Source organism: Scyliorhinus torazame, chromosome 13 (genome assembly GCF_047496885.1).
Source record: "Scyliorhinus torazame isolate Kashiwa2021f chromosome 13, sScyTor2.1, whole genome shotgun sequence".
Classification (NCBI taxonomy): Eukaryota; Metazoa; Chordata; class Chondrichthyes; order Carcharhiniformes; family Scyliorhinidae; genus Scyliorhinus; species Scyliorhinus torazame.
This window is the reverse complement of record NC_092719.1, coordinates 83588476-83607400: the sequence shown is the minus strand read 5'-3', so window position 1 is coordinate 83607400 and position 18925 is coordinate 83588476. Positions and strand designations below refer to the sequence as shown.

General features: G+C 48.8%; 1 protein-coding gene across 2 annotated transcripts in view; it reads left to right on the top strand.

The window, feature by feature from the left end:
* LOC140388163 (uncharacterized) overlaps nt 1-18925 on the top strand; it is a 296950-nt gene that overhangs the window by 83194 nt on the left and 194831 nt on the right. The window lies entirely within an intron of this gene.

The window sequence follows — 18925 nt, the reverse complement described above, 5'->3', positions numbered from 1 at the left end:
CTTGGCCACCGCCTGTTTGAAGTTGGTCAGCTCCCTCTTTCTGCATGTTTCGGTTGAGCAGCTTGTTACGAGAATAGAAAGGAAGACTGGCTGCTAAAATCGGTCGGGATCTGTTACAGAGGCTCTCGAGTGGGAAGGCAGGTTTCTCCACTGATGCTTCCCCTCCCATTGTCATTAAAGCCCCTCCACCCTAACCATTCCTTGCTGTGTACAGATACTGACTGGGCTGCTGTGTATGCCCAACATTTGTACTTCTCCATGGAATCCATTCTTATTTGACAACCCCACTAATTGATTACCTGCTGAATTCCATGATTTTAAAATTAATTAAAATACTTGTTGCCCGGGCTGAGGACCTGGGTTAGATCCTGGTCCTGGGTCACTGTCCATATGGCGTTTGCACATTCTCCTCGTGTCTGCATGGGTTTCACCCCCACAACCCAAAGATGTGCAGGTTAGGTGGATTGGCCATGCTAAATTGCCCCTTAATTGGAAAAAAATAATTGGATACTCAAAAACTTTTTAAAAAAAAATCCTTGTTGCCCTTAAAATTAGTTTAACGTTCCATGTTTTGAAACTATTTTTAAACATAGCTCGTTCTCAGGTCATGAATGTTGGCAACAAGGCCACATTTAATGTTGTCCTTAGTAACTTAGTAACTTTATTCTTGAAACCCTATTTACACTGGCGGTCATGATTGATCGATTTACTCATTGATGGCTTCTCAAGGTCTGAATAGTTTTTCTTTTACTTGACTTTTTTTTATTTGCCACAAACCCATCGATGATTGTTTCCAGACCGAATCCCTGCCAATTGTTTCCTCTGGCCCAAATTCTTGTTGATAATTGTTTCCTTTTTATTTTCCACATTTGCATCAAACAAATAACAAAGGAAAAACAAACAAAGCAACAACCCCCCCAAAAACAGCCCCATCAATATAGAGTTTGATACATCAACTCATACATTCCAAACATCATTTTACAACAGAACAGAGAAAAATAAATCCAATCCCTCCCCTTCCACCCCCCCCCCCCCCCCCCCACTGTTCAATGGGAACAAGTTCCCGAAAGTGCATGATAAACAATCCCCATGAATTGTAGAACTCCTCATTTGCCCCTCTTTGCTCAAATTTCACCTTCACCAGGGTCAAGAATTCCAGTAGGTTCCCCCACCATGCCAAGGCGCAGTGTGGAGAAGCTGACCTCCACCCCAACCCGCCTTCGGGCGAAGGCTAAAACATCTGCCCCCGCACCTGCCTGCAGCTCGGGCTGGTCCGACACTCCGAAAATAGCCTCTAAAGGACCCGGTTCCAAGTCCACATGTAGTACCCCCGAGATGATGCTAAATACCTCCCTCCACTACCTCTCCAGCTTCGGGCAGGACCACAACATATGTACATGGTTTGCCGGGTCCTCCCACACCGCTTACAGACATCCTCCACCCTCTCAAAGAGCCATCTCATCCTCACCCTCGTGAGGTGCGCCCTATACATGACCTTCGGTTGTATCAGCCCCAGCCTAGCGCATGAGGTTGAGGCATTCACCTTTTGTAGCACCTCACACCACATACCTTCTTCCATTACCTCCCCCAACTCTTCTTCCCATTTGGCTTAAATCCCTTCCATGGGAACCCTCCAGAATCTTCCCGTAATTCAGCTACACCACTCCTTTCTCCAATCCCCCTGCCGACAATACCTCCTCCAACAACGAGGGGGCCGGGAAGTTCGGAAACACCTTCCTTACAAAGCCTCGGAGCGGCAGATACCTAAACCCTTCCCCTTGCTCCAACCCATTATTCGTCCCCAACTCCTCCAATCTCGCAAAATGTCCCCCCAGGAACAGGTCTTTTAATACCCTGATACCCCTCACCTCCCATCTCCAAAACGTCCCATCTAACCTCCCCGGCTCAAACCTATGATTCCCCCTGCTCGGCATCTCCCTTGACCCTTCCCCCAAGTGCTGCCTCAACTGCCTCCAAATCTTCAGTGTTGCCACCACCACCAGACTCCCAGTGTTCTTGCCTGGCGCTATCGGGAGTGGCACCTTTGCCAGGACCCTCAACCCTGGCTTCCTGCACAAACCTTCCTCCATCCTAACCACCGGGACCCCCTCAACGAGCCAACCCTGCACCTTCTCCACGTTTGCCACCTAGGGCCCCCTGCTTTTTGCCCTCTTTGCAGGACCATCTTCCTGACCCTGGCTACCTTTCCCCTCCAGATGAACGAAGTGACCACTTTTCCACTTCCTTAAAAAAATGACTTGGGTAAAAAGACCGGCTGGCACTGGAACAGAAACAAAAATCGAGCAACACATTCATTTTAATCGCCTGCATCCGGCCCGCCAGTGACAAAGGGAGATTGCCCCACCTTGCCAAGTCGGCCTTCACCCTTTCCACCAAGCTAATGAGATTGTACCTGTGGAGCAGCCCCCGCCCCCCCCCCCCCCCCCCCCCCCCCCCATTCCCTCGACACCTGCATCCCAAATACTTGAAGTGGGTTGCCGCCCTGTGAAATACCAGACCCCCCACACCCACCCCCACTCCTGGCTGGGACACCATAAAATACTCACTCTTCTCTAAATTCAGTTTACACTGTGAAAACAACCCGAATCTTTGGACAGCCCCATTATGTTCCCCACCGACGTACTCGGCTCTGAAATGTACAGCAATAAATCGTCGTGTACAAAGATACCCTATCCCCCCACGCACTATTCCTTTCCACAGTCCCAAACTCCTTAGAGCGATGGCCAATGGCTCTATCACTAATGTAAATAGCAGGGGGGACATAGGACACCCCTGCCTAGTACCCAGGTGCAGAGCAAAGTATCTCAATCTCATATTATTTGTGCGGACACTCACCATCGGTTCCCTATACAGTGGCCGTGCCCGTTCCGTTAATCTCAGTCTAATCCCAAATCTCTCTATGATCACTCTACCCGATCAAACACCTTTCCGCCTCGAATGCCATCACTACCTCCATCTCCTTTCCCTCTGCCAGCGTCATGATCACGTTTAATAACCTTTTGACATTCAAAAATAGTTGCCTTCCTTTCACAAACCCTGATTGGTCCTCCCCTATCACCTTCGGGAGGCACCCCTCCAGCCTAGTCTCCAGCACCTTCACCAGTATCTTGGCGTCTACATTCAATAAAGGGTCAGCACGATAGCATATTGGTTAGCACAATTGCTTCACAGCTCCAGGTTCCCAGGTTCGATTCCCGGCTTGGGTCACTGTCTGTGCGGAGTCTGCGTGTGTGCGTGGGTTTTCTCCGGGTGCTCCGGTTTCCTCCCACTGTCCAAAGATGTGCAGGTTAGTTGGATTGGCCATGTTAAATTGCCCTTTGTGTCCAAAATTGCCCTTAGTGTTGGGTGGGGTTACTGGATTATGGGGATAGGGTGGAGGTGTGGGCTTGGGTAGGGTGCTCTTTCCAAGAGTCGGTGCAGACTTGATGGGCCGAATGGCCTCCTTCTGCACTGTAAATTCTATGAAATCTATGAAATAAATATATGGGCCTATACGACCCACACTCCTTCGGGTCCTTGTCTTCTTTAACAGCAGGGAGATCGAAGCCTGTCCCGCACCTGGACTATCTCCCTCGCCGCCACCTCCCTCTGAAGCTGGCCTGCCAACATACACCCTGCCTTCTTCCCATGTTCATAAACCGCTCCCCTTACCCGCCTCAGTTGGCGCACCATCCTTCCCATAGACAACCGGTCAAAACTAACCGGGAGCTCCTTCCTCCTGTCCATTAGGGTTGGATTTGCATCTCCTGCATATTTCCTGTCCACCTCTAACATCTCCTCCGCCAACCTTTGACACTCCTTCCTCTCCTCTTTATCCAACTTGGCCTGAAACAATATGACCTCCCCCCTCACTACGCCTTTTGGGCCTCCCACACTACCGCCTGTGATTATTCCCCTGTACATCCCCTAATCCCACCCAGTAATGCCTTCCCTACCACAAAAAAGTCTATCCTCAAATATACTTTGTCTACCGGGGAAAAAAACGAATACTCCCACTCCCTTGGACGCAAAAGCCTCCAGGGGTCCACCCCTCCCATCTCCTTCATAAACCCGGTCAGCACTTTCATTCTCCCAACTGGGCCAGAGAGCGAGGCTGTGACCTGTCCATCCTCGGCTCATGTACCATATTCAAATCCCCTCCCACTATTAGCTTGTGTGTGTCCAAGTCTGGGAAGGCCCCCCCAGCACCTTCCTCACAAACCCTGCATCAAAGAACAAAGAACAAAGAAATGTACAGCACAGGAACAGGCCCTTCTGCCCTCCAAGCCCATGCCGACCATGCTGCCCGACTAAGCTACAATCTTCTCCACTTCCTGGGTCCGTATCCCTCTATTCCCATCCTATTCATGTATTTGTCAAGATGCCCCATAAATGTCACTATCGTCCCTGCTTCCACCACCTCCTCCGGTAGTGAGTTCCAGGCACCCACTACCCGCTGCGTAAAAAACTTGCCTCGTACATCTACTCTAAACCTTGCCTCTCTCACCTTAAACCTATGCCCCCTAGTAATTGACCCCTCTACCCCGGGGAAAAGCCTCTGACTATCCACTCTGTCTATGCCCCTCATAATTTTGTAGACCTCTATCAGGTCGCCCCGCAACCTCCTTCGTTCCAGTGAGAACAAACCGAGTTTATTCAACCGCTCCTCATAGCTAATGCCCTCCATACCAGGCAACATTCTGGTAAATCTCTTCTGCACCCTCTCTAAAGCCTCCACATCCTTCTGGTAGTGTGGCGACCAGAATTGAACACTATACTCCAAGTGTGGCCTAACTAAGGTTCTATACAGCTGCAACATGACTTGCCAATTCTTATACTCAATGCCCCGGCCAATCAAGGCAAGCATGCCGTTTGCCTTCTTGACTACCTTCTCCACCTGTGTTGCCCCTTTCAGTGACCTGTGGACCTGTACTCCTAGATCTCTTTGACTTTCAATACTCTTGAGGGTTCTACCATTCACTGTATATTCCCTACCTGCATTAGACCTTCCAAAATGCATTACCTCACATTTGTCCGGATTAAACTCCATCTGCCATCTCTCCGCCCAAGTCTCCAAACAATCTAAATCCTGCTGTATCCTCTGACAGTCCTCATCGCTATCCGCAATTCCACCAACCTTTGTGATGTCTGCAAACTTACTAATCAGACCAGTTACATTTTCCTCCAAATCATTTATATATACTACAAAGAGCAAAGGTCCCAGCACTGATCCCTGTGGAACACCACTGGTCACAAACCTCCAATTAGAAAAGCATCCTTCCATTGTTACTCTCTGCCTTCTATGACCTAGCCAGTTCTGTATCCACCTTGCCAGCTCACCCCTGATCCCGTGTGACATCACCTTTTGTACTAGTCTACCATGAGGGACCTTGTCAAAGGCCTTACTGAAGTCCATATAGACAACATCCACTGCCCTACCTGCATCAATCATCTTAGTGACCTCCTCGAAAAACTCTATCAAGTTAGTGAGACACGACCTCCCCTTCACAAAACCATGCTGCCTCTCACTAATACGTCCATTTGCTTCCAAATGGGAGTAGATCCTATCTCGAAGAATTCTCTCCAGTAATTTCCCTACCACTGAAGTAAGGCTCACCAGCCTGTAGTTCCCTGGATTATCCTTGCTACCCTTCTTAAACAGAGGAACAACATTGGCTATTCTCCAGACCTCCAGGACATCACCTGAAGACAGTGAGGATCCAAAGATTTCTGTCAAGGCCTCAGCAATTTCCTCTCCAGCCTCCTTCAGTATTCTGGGGTAGATCCCATCAGGCCCTGGGGACTTGTCTACCTTAATATTTTTTAAGACACCCAACACCTCGTCTTTTTGGATCTCAGTGTGACCCAGGCTATCTACACACCCTTCTCCAGACTCAACATCTACCAATTTCTTCCCTTTGGTGAATACTGATGCATAGTATTAATTTAGTACCTCGCCCATTTCCTCTGGCTCCACACATAGATTCCCTTGCCTATCCTTCAGTGGGCCAACCCTTTCCCTGGCTACCCTCTTGCTTTTTATGTACATGTAAAAAGCCTTGGGATTTTCCTTAACCCTATTTGCCAATGACTTTTCGTGACGCCTTCTAGCCCTCCTGACTCCTTGCTTAAGTTCCTTCCTACTTTCCTTATGTTCCACACAGGCTTCGTCTGTTCCCAGCCTTTTAGCCCTGACAAATGCCTCCTTTTTCTTTTTGACGAGGCCTACAATATCTCTCGTTATCCAAGGTTCCCGAAAATTGCCGTATTTATCCTTCTTCCTCACAGGAACATGCCGGTCCTGAATTCCTTTCAACTGACACTTGAAAGCCTCCCACATGTCAGATGTTGATTTGGCCTCAAACATCTACCCCCAATCTATGTTATTCAATTCCCACCTAATATTGTTACAATTAGCCTTCCCCCAATTTAGCACATTCATCCTAGGACCACTCTTATCCTTGTCCACCAGCACTTTAAAACTTACTGAATTGTGGTCACTGTTCCCGAAATGCTCCCCCACTGAAACATCTACCACCTGGCCAGGCTCATTCCCCAATACCAGGTCCAGTACCGCCCCTTCCCTAGTTGGACTGTCCACATATTGTTTTAAGAAGCCCTCCTGGATGCTCCTTACAAACTCCGCCCTGTCTAAGCCCCTGGCACGAAGTGAGTCCCAGTCAATATTGGGGAAGTTGAAGTCTCCCATCACCACAACCCTGTTGCTTTTACTCTTTTCCAAAATCTGTCTACCTATCTGCTCCTCTATCTCCCGCTGGCTGTTGGGAGGCCTGTAGTAAACCCCCAACATTGTGACTGCACCCTTCTTATTCATGGTCTCTACCCATATAGCCTCACTGCCCTCTGAGGTGTCCTCCCGCAGTACGGCTGTGATATTCTCCCTAACCAGTAGCGCAACTCCGCCACCCCTTTTACATCCCCCTCTATCCCGCCTGAAACATCTAAATCCTGGAACGTTTAGCTGCCAATCCGGCCCTTCTCTCAACCAGGTCTGTGTAATGGCAACAACATCATAGTTCCAAGTACTAATCCAAGCTCTAAGTTCATCTGCCTTACCCTTAATACTTCTTGCATTAAAACATATGCACTTCAGGCCACCAGACCCGCTGTGTTCAGCAACTTCTCCCTGTCTGCTCTGCCTCAGAGCTCCACTGTCCCTATTCCCTAGTTCTCCCTCAATGCTCTCACCTTCTGACCTATTGCTCCCGTGCCCACCCCCCTGCCATACTAGTTTAAACCCTCCCGTGTGACACTAGCAAACCTCGCGGCCAGGATATTTATGCCTCTCCGGTTTAGATGCAACCCGTCCTTCTTATATAGGTCACACCTGCCCCGGAAGAGCTCCCAGTGGTCCAGATAACGGAAACCGTCCCTCCTACACCAGCTGTTTAGCCACGTGTTTAGCTGCTCTATCTTCCTATTTCTAGCCTCACTGGCACGTGGCACAGGGAGTAATCCCGAGATTACAACCCTAGAGGTCCTGTCTTTTAGCTTTCTGCCTAGCTCCCTGAACTCCTGCTGCAGGACCTCTTGCCCCTTCCTGCCTATGTCGTTAGTACCAATATGTACAACGACCTCTGCCTGTTTGCCCTCCCCCTTCAGGATGCCCTCTACCTGTTCAGAGACATCCTGGACCCTGGCACCAGGGAGGCAACATACCATCCTGGAGTCTCTTTCACGTCCACAGAAGCACCTATCTGTGCCCCTGACTATAGAGTCCCCTATTATTATTGCTCTTCTGTGCTTTGACCCTCCCTTTTGAACATCAGAGCCAGCCGTGGTGCCACTGCTCTGGCTGTTGCTGTTTTCCCCTGATAGGCTATCCCCCCCGACAGTACCCAAAGGGGTATACCTGTTCGAGAGGGGGACAACTACAGGGGATTCCTGCACTGACTGCCTGCCCTTTCTGGTGGTCACCCATTTCTCTGCCTGCACCTTGGGTGTGACCACATTTATATAACTGCGATCTATGACGCTTTCCACCACCTGCATGCTCCTAAGTGCATCCAATTTGAGTCGATTTCGGCGGGAGAACAGCTGGTGAGTGGTGAGTCAGTTTCAGCGGGAGCATTGCGGAAGGAGGTTGCTGGGAGGTAAGTCAACCTTTAAAAGCACTTGTCTTTGCAGGGGCAGGCCAGTCGATTTCGGCGGCGTGAGAACAGCTGGTGAGTGGTGAGTCAGTTTCAGCGGGAGCATTGCGGAAGGAGGTTGCTGGGAGGTAAGTCAACCTTTAAAAGCACTTGTCTTTGCAGGGGCAGGCCAGTCGATTTCGGCGGCGTGAGAACAGCTGGTGAGTGGTGAGTCAGTTTCAGCGGGAGCATTGCGGAAGGAGGTTGCTGGGAGGTAAGTCAACCTTTAAAAGCACTTGTCTTTGCAGGGGCAGGCCAGTCGATTTCGGCGGCGTGAGAACAGCTGGTGAGTGGTGAGTCAGTTTCAGCGGGAGCATTGCGGAAGGAGGTTGCTGGGAGGTAAGTCAACCTTTAAAAGCACTTGTCTTTGCAGGGGCAGGCCAGTCGATTTCGGCGGGAGAACAGCTGGTGAGTGGTGAGTCAGTTTCAGCGGGAGCATTGCGGAAGGAGGTTGCTGGGAGGTAAGTCAACCTTTAAAAGCACTTGTCTTTGCAGGGGCAGGCCAGTCGATTTCGGCGGCGTGAGAACAGCTGGTGAGTGGTGAGTCAGTTTCAGCGGGAGCATTGCGGAAGGAGGTTGCTGGGAGGTAAGTCAACCTTTAAAAGCACTTGTCTTTGCAGGGGCAGGCCAGTCGATTTCGGCGGCGTGAGAACAGCTGGTGAGTGGTGAGTCAGTTTCAGCGGGAGCATTGCGGAAGGAGGTTGCTGGGAGGTAAGTCAACCTTTAAAAGCACTTGTCTTTGCAGGGGCAGGCCAGTCGATTTCGGCGGGAGAACAGCTGGTGAGTGGTGAGTCAGTTTCAGCGGGAGCATTGCGGAAGGAGGTTGCTGGGAGGTAAGTCAACCTTTAAAAGCACTTGTCTTTGCAGGGGCAGGCCAGTCGATTTCGGCGGGAGAACAGCTGGTGAGTGGTGAGTCAGTTTCAGCGGGAGCATTGCGGAAGGAGGTTGCTGGGAGGTAAGTCAACCTTTAAAAGCACTTGTCTTTGCAGGGGCAGGCCAGTCGATTTCGGCGGCGTGAGAACAGCTGGCTGGTTAGTCAATTTCAGCAGGAGCTGAGAATTTTTATTTTTTTTTATTTTAAATTAGTTTTTTAGGCGGGAACAGGAAGTCGACCCGCGGACGTCTGGGAAGACCCTCCCCAATAAATTCTGGTGGAGAGGAAACCCGAGACACTACACGTGTAGTGTCTCCCACCCGCCCTCCTCCTCTAACCTAATAATAAAACCCATTGGTCTGAGGTAAGTACCATATTTTATTATATTATTATTATTTTTTAGCCAGATCTTGGTAGAAAGTTAGAGGAATGGCAGGGAAGGGAGTGCAATGTTCCTCCTGCAGGATGTTTGAGGTGAGGGATGCAGTTAGTGTCCCTGCTGATTTTACCTGCAGGAAGTGCTGCCATCTCCAGCTCCTCCAAGACCGAGTTAGGGAACTGGAGCTGGAGTTGGAAGAACTTCGGATCATTCGGGAGGCAGAAGGGGTCATAGATAGCAGCTTCAGGGAATTAGTTACACCAAAGATTGGAGATAGGTGGGTAACTGTAAGAGGGACTGGGAAAAAACAGTCAGTGCAGGGATCCCCTGCGGTCGTACCCCTGAGAAACAAGTATACCGCTTTGGATACTTGTGGGGGGGACGACTTACCAGGGGTAAGCCATGGGGTACGGGCCTCTGGCACGGAGTCTGTCCCTGTTGCTCAGAAGGGAAGGGGGGAGAGGAGCAGAGCATTAGTAATTGGGGACTCTATAGTCAGGGGCACAGATAGGAGATTTTGTGGGAGCGTGAGAGACTCACGTTTGGTATGTTGCCTCCCAGGTGCAAGGGTACGTGATGTCTCGGATCGTGTTTTCCGGGTCCTTAGGGGGGAGGGGGAGCAGCCCCAAGTCGTGGTCCACATTGGCACCAACGACATAGGTAGGAAAGGGGACAAGGATGTCAGGCAGGCTTTCAGGGAGCTAGGATGGAAGCTCAGAACTAGAACAAACAGAGTTGTTATCTCTGGGTTGTTGCCCGTGCCACGTGATAGTGAGATGAGGAATAAGGAGAGAGAGCATTTAAACACGTGGCTACAGGGATGGTGCAGGCGAGAGGGATTCAGATTTTTGGATAACTGGGGCTCTTTCTGGGGAAGGTGGGACCTCTACAGACAGGATGGTCTACATCTGAACCTGAGGGGCACAAATATCCTGGGGGGGAGATTTGTTAGTGCTCTTTGGGGGGGTTTAAACTAATGCAGCAGGGGCATGGGAACCTGGATTGTAGTTTTAGGGTAAGGGAGAATGAGAGTATAGAGGTCAGGAGCACAGATTTGACGTCGCAGGAGGGGGCCAGTGTTCAGGTAGGTGGTTTGAAGTGTGTCTACTTCAATGCCAGGAGTATACGAAACAAGGTAGGGGAACTGGCAGCGTGGGTTGGTACCTGGGACTTCGATGTTGTGGCCATTTCGGAGACATGGATAGAGCAGGGACAGGAATGGATGTTGCAGGTTCCGGGGTTTAGGTGTTTTAGTAAGCTCAGAGAAGGAGGCAAAAGAGGGGGAGGTGTGGCGCTGCTAGTCAAGAGCAGTATTACGGTGGCGGAGAGGATGCTAGATGGGGACTCTTCTGCCGAGGTAGTATGGGCTGAAGTTAGAAACAGGAAAGGAGAGGTCACCCTGTTGGGAGTTTTTTATAGGCCTCCTAATAGTTCTAGGGATGTAGAGGAAAGGATGGCGAAGATGATTCTGGATATGAGCGAAAGTAACAGGGTAGTTATTATGGGAGATTTTAACTTTCCAAATATTGACTGGAAAAGATATAGTTTGAGTACAATAGATGGGTCGTTTTTTGTACAGTGTGTGCAGGAGGGTTTCCTGAAACAATATGTTGACAGGCCAACAAGAGGCGAGGCCACGTTGGATTTGGTTTTGGGTAATGAACCAGGCCAGGTGTTGGATTTGGAGGTAGGAGAGCACTTTGGGGACAGTGACCACAATTCGGTGACGTTTACGTTAATGATGGAAAGGGATAAGTATACACCGCAGGGCAAGAGTTATAGCTGGGGGAAGGGCAATTATGATGCCATTAGACGTGACTTGGGGGGGATAAGGTGGAGAGGTAGGCTGCAAGTGTTGGGCACACTGGATAAGTGGGGCTTGTTCAAGGATCAGCTACTGCGTGTTCTTGATAAGTATGTACCGGTCAGACAGGGAGGAAGGCGTCGAGCGAGGGAACCGTGGTTTACCAAGGAAGTGGAATCTCTTGTTAAGAGGAAGAAGGAGGCCTATGTGAAGATGAAGTGTGAAGTTTTGGTTGGGGCGATGGATAGTTACAAGGTAGCGAGGAAGGATCTAAAGAGAGAGCTAAGATGAGCAAGGAGGGGACATGAGAAGTATTTGGCAGGAAGGATCAAGGAAAACCCAAAAGCTTTCTATAGGTATGTCAGGAATAAGCGAATGACTAGGGAAAGAGTAGGACCAGTCAAGGACAGGGATGGGAAATTGTGTGTGGAGTCTGAAGAGATAGGCGAGATACTAAATGAATATTTTTCGTCAGTATTCACTCAGGAAAAAGATAATGTTGTGGAGGAGAATGCTGAGCCCCAGGCTAATAGAATAGATGGCATTGAGGTACGTAGGGAAGAGGTGTTGGCAATTCTGGACAGGCTGAAAATAGATAAGTCCCCGGGACCTGATGGGATTTATCCTAGGATTCTATGGGAGGCCAGGGAAGAGATTGCTGGACCTTTGGCTTTGATTTTTATGTCATCATTGGCTACAGGAATAGTGCCAGAGGACTGGAGGACAGCAAATGTGGTCCCTTTGTTCAAAAAGGGGAGCAGAGACAACCCCGGCAACTATAGGCCGGTGAGCCTCACGTCTGTAGTGGGTAAAGTCTTGGAGGGGATTATAAGAGACAAGATTTATAATCATCTAGATAGGAATAATATGATCAGGGATAGTCAGCATGGCTTTGTGAAGGGTAGGTCATGCCTCACAAACCTTATTGAGTTCTTTGAGAAGGTGACTGAACAGGTAGACGAGGGTAGAGCAGTTGATGTGGTGTATGTGGATTTCAGCAAAGCGTTTGATAAGGTTCCCCACGGTAGGCTATTGCAAAAAATACGGAGGCTGGGGATTGAGGGTGATTTAGAGATGTGGATCAGAAATTGGCTAGCTGAAAGAAGACAGAGGGTGGTGGTTGATGGGAAATGTTCAGAATGGAGTACAGTCACAAGTGGAGTACCACAAGGATCTGTTCTGGGGCCGTTGCTGTTTGTCATTTTTATCAATGATCTAGAGGAAGGCGCAGAAGGGTGGGTGAGTAAATTTGCAGACGATACTAAAGTCGGTGGTGTTGTCGATAGTGTGGAAGGATGTAGCAGATTACAGAGGGATATAGATAAGCTGCAGAGCTGGGCCGAGAGGTGGCAAATGGAGTTTAACGTAGAGAAGTGTGAGGTGATTCACTTTGGAAGGAATAACAGGAATGCGGAATATTTGGCTAATGGTAAAGTTCTTGAAAGTGTGGATGAGCAGAGGGATCTAGGTGTCCATGTACATAGATCCCTGAAAGTTGCCACCCAGGTTGATAGGGTTGTGAAGAAGGCCTATGGAGTGTTGGCCTTTATTGGTAGAGGGATTGAGTTCCGGAGTCGGGAGGTCATGTTGCAGCTGTACAGAACTCTGGTACGGCCGCATTTGGAGTATTGCGTACAGTTCTGGTCACCGCATTATAGGAAGGACGTGGAGGCTTTGGAGCGGGTGCGGAGGAGATTTACCAGGATGTTGCCTGGTATGGAGGGAAAATCTTATGAGGAAAGGCTGATGGACTTGAGGTTGTTTTCGTTGGAGAGAAGAAGGTTAAGAGGAGACTTAATAGAGGCATACAAAATGATCAGGGGGTTGGATAGGGTGGACAGTGAGAGCCTTCTCCCGCGGATGGATATGGCTGGCACGAGGGGACATAACTTTAAACTGAGGGGTAATAGATATAGGACAGAGGTCAGAGGTAGGTTCTTTACGCAAAGAGTAGTGAGGCTGTGGAATGCCCTACCTGCTACAGTGGTGAACTCGCCAACATTGAGGGCATTTAAAAGTTTATTGGATAAACATATGGATGATAATGGCATAGTGTAGGTTGGATGGCTTTTGTTTCGGTGCAACATCGTGGGCCGAAGGGCCTGTACTGCGCTGTATTGTTCTATGTTCTATGTTCAATTGCTGCTCCAACCGAACGATGCGGTCTGTGAGGAGCTCCAGTTGGGTGCACTTTCTGCAGATGAAGCCATCCGGGATGCTAGAAGCCTCCCGGACCTGCCACATCTCACAGTCAGAGCACTGCACCCCTCTAACTGATATTGCGTCAATTAATTAAAATTAAAAGTTTAAATTTTTAAAAAATATATTTACATTTTTTTTTTTTAAAGTTACTGTTAACTATCTGTTTCCTAGCACTAGATTTCTAATATAAATGCGAAAGCTAAATATAGTACTCTCTGATCTCTGGCTTAGATACCCCTCTAAATTATAATTAAGTAATTATGTTTAATTAGTTACCAATGCTTAATTTTTTTAATTTAGTGTAGATTCCCAACCAGCCACTCACGTCACAGCTTTTCTGTGATGTCACTTCAGTTTCCCCCCAACACACACAATTTGAAAAAGGTATAAAAGTAAAAATGTGTAAAAATCACTTACTTACCTTCTTACCTTCTGATGGTCTTAGATGTTCTCAGATTCTCCCCCTGACAGAGACTGCTCCTCCTCCTCCGAACGGCTCCCGAAACTAGGCCGCGATCTTTTAAAATCTCATCATCCTAGTTAGGGTCATATACACTCGCCAGTGCCACCAACCTCCCCTCCAATGCCCCTGTTACAATCACATAACTACCCCCCTGGTCCACTACCACCTTCTCCACCTGGAACCTCATCCTCGCCCACCAACATTGCTACCCCCGAGCCCTACTATCGAATCCAGAATGGAACACCTGACTCACCAGCCCTTCCTGGGCCTCACCTGGTCCTTCACCCTCAGTTGGGTCTCCCGCAACATAAGTAAATCGGGCTTTAAGCTTTTTAGGTACGCAAGCACCCTCAACCTCTTCACCGGCCCCTCCAAACCCCTCACGTTCCACATTACTATTGTGACCGGCGTCTCTCACGCCGCATCCCCCCCGCCCCTCCTATCCGCCACCATCATAACTCTGGGCTCTGCCGAATAGGCCTGGCCCGCCTCGTCCCCTTGTTACCACCCCCCACCCCCAGAAACTCTCATCCACGTCCTCTCAAAAACACCTCTCCCAGTATCGATCCCAGCACTCCACTTTTCACACCTCCCTGGCCCATCAAAACCTATTCGACCAGGTTCCATTGTCAGTGGCCCCTCCCCCACCACACTGCCTTTCACTAGCCAGCTTGCTAGTGTGAAGGTCCCTGCCCAGGCCCCCCTCCTCTCAATCCCTTCCCCATGCCAAGTCCCTGAAAACAAAATACCCATCAGATAAACAGCTAAACTAACCCAGTGCAAACACACAAACCCTAGAAAACTGCCATCGTGAAAAATCCCAACTCCTACCCTTCCCAAACAGGCAACTTAACACCCTTATGCCACTAATAAAAAACAAGAAACAAAACCAAACACAACCTTCCACCACCCTACCCTCAGTCCAAGACAAGATCGCAGTCCCATTTCTCATTTCTGCCCCATTCCTTCAGCCTTCACAAAAGCCTCCACCGCCTCCACCGTCTTAAAGTAAAAATTCTTTGAGTTGCAGGTCACCCTCAACTTCGCTGGATACACCACTGCTGTACAGTGCCGCCTTCACTCAGCCGAAGGCCGCCCGCCTTCTCGCTAGCTCCACGATTAAGTTCTGGTATATACGTATACCACCTCCTGTCCATTGCACCTCCCGCTTCTGTTTTGCCCAACTCAGGACCTTCTCCTTCTCATGGTTCCTGTGGAAACAAATTATTACCGCCCTTGGCAATTCATTTGTCTTCAGTTTAGGCTTCAACGTCCGATGAGCCCGATCCAGTTCATACCAGGAGGGATCTTCCCCCTTCCCCAGCAGCTCCACCAACATCTTGGCAAAGTACTCAGTCAGCCTCGGGCTCTCCACCCCTTCAAGCAGATCCACAATTCTTACGTTCTGCCACCTAGATCTATTCTCCAGGCCCTCCACCTTCGCTCTCAGTCCTTTGTTGGCCTCCATCACCCTCCGCAGCTTTCACTCACTGAGGTGAACTGGTCACTATGCTGCGACAAAGCCTCCTCCACCCCTTCAGCTTTTCTCCTTGCTCCCACAGCTCGGCCAATGTCTTCAACACCGCCACCTTCACCGGGGCAATCGCCTCCTCCACCAATACTGTCATTGCTGCCATCATTTCCTACCTCATCACCTCCTTGTGTTTGGTGAAATGCTTCTCAAACTCTCGGCCATCACCTCGGTCATCTTCTCTACTGTGAAGGGCGCAGACCCCACCCAGCGATTCAGCATCCGCCATCTTTCCTGCTGCCGGGCTGACATGTTCGCTCAACGGCTTTCTTCTGGTTTTTAGACATCCTCCTACTCCCTTTTGTCTTCCTGCACCTGCTCATTCAAAAATTGCCCCTGGGACTGGGCATTAAATTCCAAAAAACCAAGCCTCGAGCAGGAGCTAGCCAATATGCGACTTCCACCTACGTGCCGCGACCGGAAGTCTTTGATGATTGTTTCTGGCTCGAATCTTCATTGATGGTTTTCTCTGGCCCAAATCTTCATCGATGGTTGTTTATGCTCTGAATCCTCATTGCCAGATTTCTCTTCAGTTATATATTTGTTGCTGCTGCAAAGAGAAAAAGATGTAGAGGTGTCACGCTCTAAGTTCATAAACACAGCGCAGGGTTTATGAAGAGAGTTACTTCTACAGGGTAAGATGGTGAACACTCCAAAGTCCATGCAAATGCTCCGCTAATATCATTACAGATCACGTAATGTTTCACCAGTAGGCAGTGGCACTTGAATACATAACACTTTTTTAAACAGTTCTTGTCCTGATCAATAAACTCCCATCATACAAAAGTACAGTGAGGTGCCTCCTCCCCCCCCCTCCCCAAAAAGGTTGGCTTGAGTTTTCAGTGCTGTCAATTCTTCAAATGTACACATCCTGCGAGTTGCTCAGTCACAATAAACATGGTGTAAAACTTCTCAACAGTCCTATCTCCCGCCAGTGGCAGATCTCTGGTTTCACCAGTTTGTGGGGCCATTTGAAATTACTCTCCTTCCTGCCTTCATCTGCCATTTGGAAAACAAGGTTAATGTCTCACAAGTTGACGTTAACAGCAAGTTTTCCAAAATAACTTTTCCCCCACTGTTTTCCCCTACCATGGTAGGGAGAAACAGCTTGTTCCATTTAGCAGCTTCATCTTCAGCCAGCTCAGAATTTTTATATCTACAAGATATAAGGTTTAACCCTCTGCCCAGTCTTCCACGTTTTAAGGAAAAAAAATGCAAAGATATAGGGGAAAAGTGAAGAAGCGGGATTAAATAGATTGCTCTTTGAAAGATCAAGTGTGGATTTGAGGAGTTGAATGGCCTCTTTCTGCCTGTGATTCAATCAACTGAGTGGCTTGCTAGGCCACTTCAAAGAGCAGTTTCGAGCTAACCACATTAATATTGAAGTCACATACAGTCCACCTTCAGCCTTCTTTGGCGGTCCTGCGGGATTGAGGATAAATTGCTTTCACCCCTGTTTGACGCGTTCTGAGATAGCTGATGTTGTGTTTGGTCCTTTGTGCTTCACGAAGGAACTCACCAAACACTTCGACTTGTCCAAACCAGAATCTTTTATTGAGTCTCATGTGGTAAGATAGCAATCTGATACAGAGCACATTATCATGGCGTCTGCTAACTACTCTGGAACTTGCACCTAGCACTGACCGTTCACATGTATGTCTTATTACCCTCTCAATCTTCCTCTGAGGATGTGTCTCCCCTTATATCGGGGTCGTGGGTCACATGACCTTAGTCTAGAGACCGCATGGTGTTTCTGTACCACCACCTGCTGGTTGGAGGTCGCACACCTTCCAATTATGATAGAGCCCATAGGCATATCACCACAGCTGATAAGTCCAATGTGCGATTGGTAGATTCTGTCACATGTAGGGCAGTTGGTGCTTGAATGGTTTCGTAGATGGGTGTTCGGAGGTTTGTGCACTTCCCTCCGATAGCTCTATCTTGCCTCTGCAGGTTTCCCGATATAGTCTCTCAATGTGTTAAGCGCCCTCCCGGATTAGCTTACACCATTTTGGTCGGTCCCAAGCCAAGGACTCCCGGTGAGGTGTTGAGGATGTTTGACCTCCTCAAAGATGTCTTGAGGATATCCCTAAAGCATTTCCACTGTCTTCCTTGGTGTCTTGCTATAATTAGCTTTCAAGTAGAAAGTTTGCTTCAGGAGTCTGGTGTCAGGTCTATGAACAACATACCTGCCCAATGGAGCAGATTTTGAGTGATTTGAGCTGTAATAGTCGGCAATGGGCCTACGGGGTGGGAATGATTATCTCCCTCATGGTCCTTGCAGAGTCCGAGCACCCCCAGGGGTGGGGGATCTCTATTAACTGCTGTATAAAAGGTTGGCCAGTAAGGCACCAACCAGAATAGGGACCTGGTAGGGATCTACCAGGTAGTGTATATCATGTTGTAAATAAACCTAAGTTTCTTTATTTTACTTGGTGTGAATTCCCTGTGTCCCTATTAAAAGCAACACGGTGGCACAGTGGTGAGCACTGCTGCCTCACAGCGCCAGGGACCCGGGTTCAATTCCAACCTAGGGTGATTGTCTGTGTGGAGTTTGCACTTTCTCCCAGTGTCTGCTTGGGTTTCCTCCAGGTCCTCCGGTTTCGTCCCACAGTCCAAAGATGTGCAGGTTAGGTGAAGTTACGGGATAGGGCGGAGGAGTGGGCCTAGGTAGGGTGCTCTTTCAGAGGGTCGGTGCAGAATCGACGGCTAAATGGCCTCATTCTGCACTGTAGGGATTCGACTCTATTCTATAATGCTGGGAATGTTGTCCAGGTAAGGATGGCTGTCTGCCTCCTGTGAAGCATATTAGTGAACCAGTGAGGTTTTTACAACAATCTGACATCTTTCATGGGCACCTTGTTAGGTGCATGGTGTTTATTTACAAAACATTTTAAAACTGGAATTAAATTCTGAAACTGCTGTGATAGGATTCGAGCTCCAATTCTCTAGACTACGGGTCCAGGAGCAGAACTAAGACATCCCACCCCATTGCCTTCCGTATCCGTTCTGCTGTCTTTCCTTGACTGTATTATGTCCATGATGTGGAGATGCCGGCGTTGGACTGGGGTGAGCACAGTACGAAGTCTTACAACAGCAGGTTAAAGTCCAACAGGTTTGTTTCGATGTCACTAGCTTTCGGAGCGCTGCTCCTTCCTCAGGTGAATGAAGAGGTATGTTCCAGAAACACATATATAGACAAATTCAAAGATGCCAAACAATGCTTGGAATGTGACCATTAGCAGGTGATTAAATCTTTACAGATCCAGAGATGGGGTAACCCCAGGTTAAAGAGGTGTGAATTGTATCAAGCCAGGACAGTTGGTAGGATTTCGCAGGCCAGATGGTGGGGGATGAATGTAATGCGACATGAATCCCAGGTCCCGGTTGAGGTATTATGTCCCAGTGTTGAACAATTGAGTGTTGTTCTGGCAAAATGTCATGTTTATTCTGCCCCTTCTGTTTATAGTCAGCAACATGAAGAGCTTTGCAGCCCGAGGAACACCTGGGGCTGGATTCTCC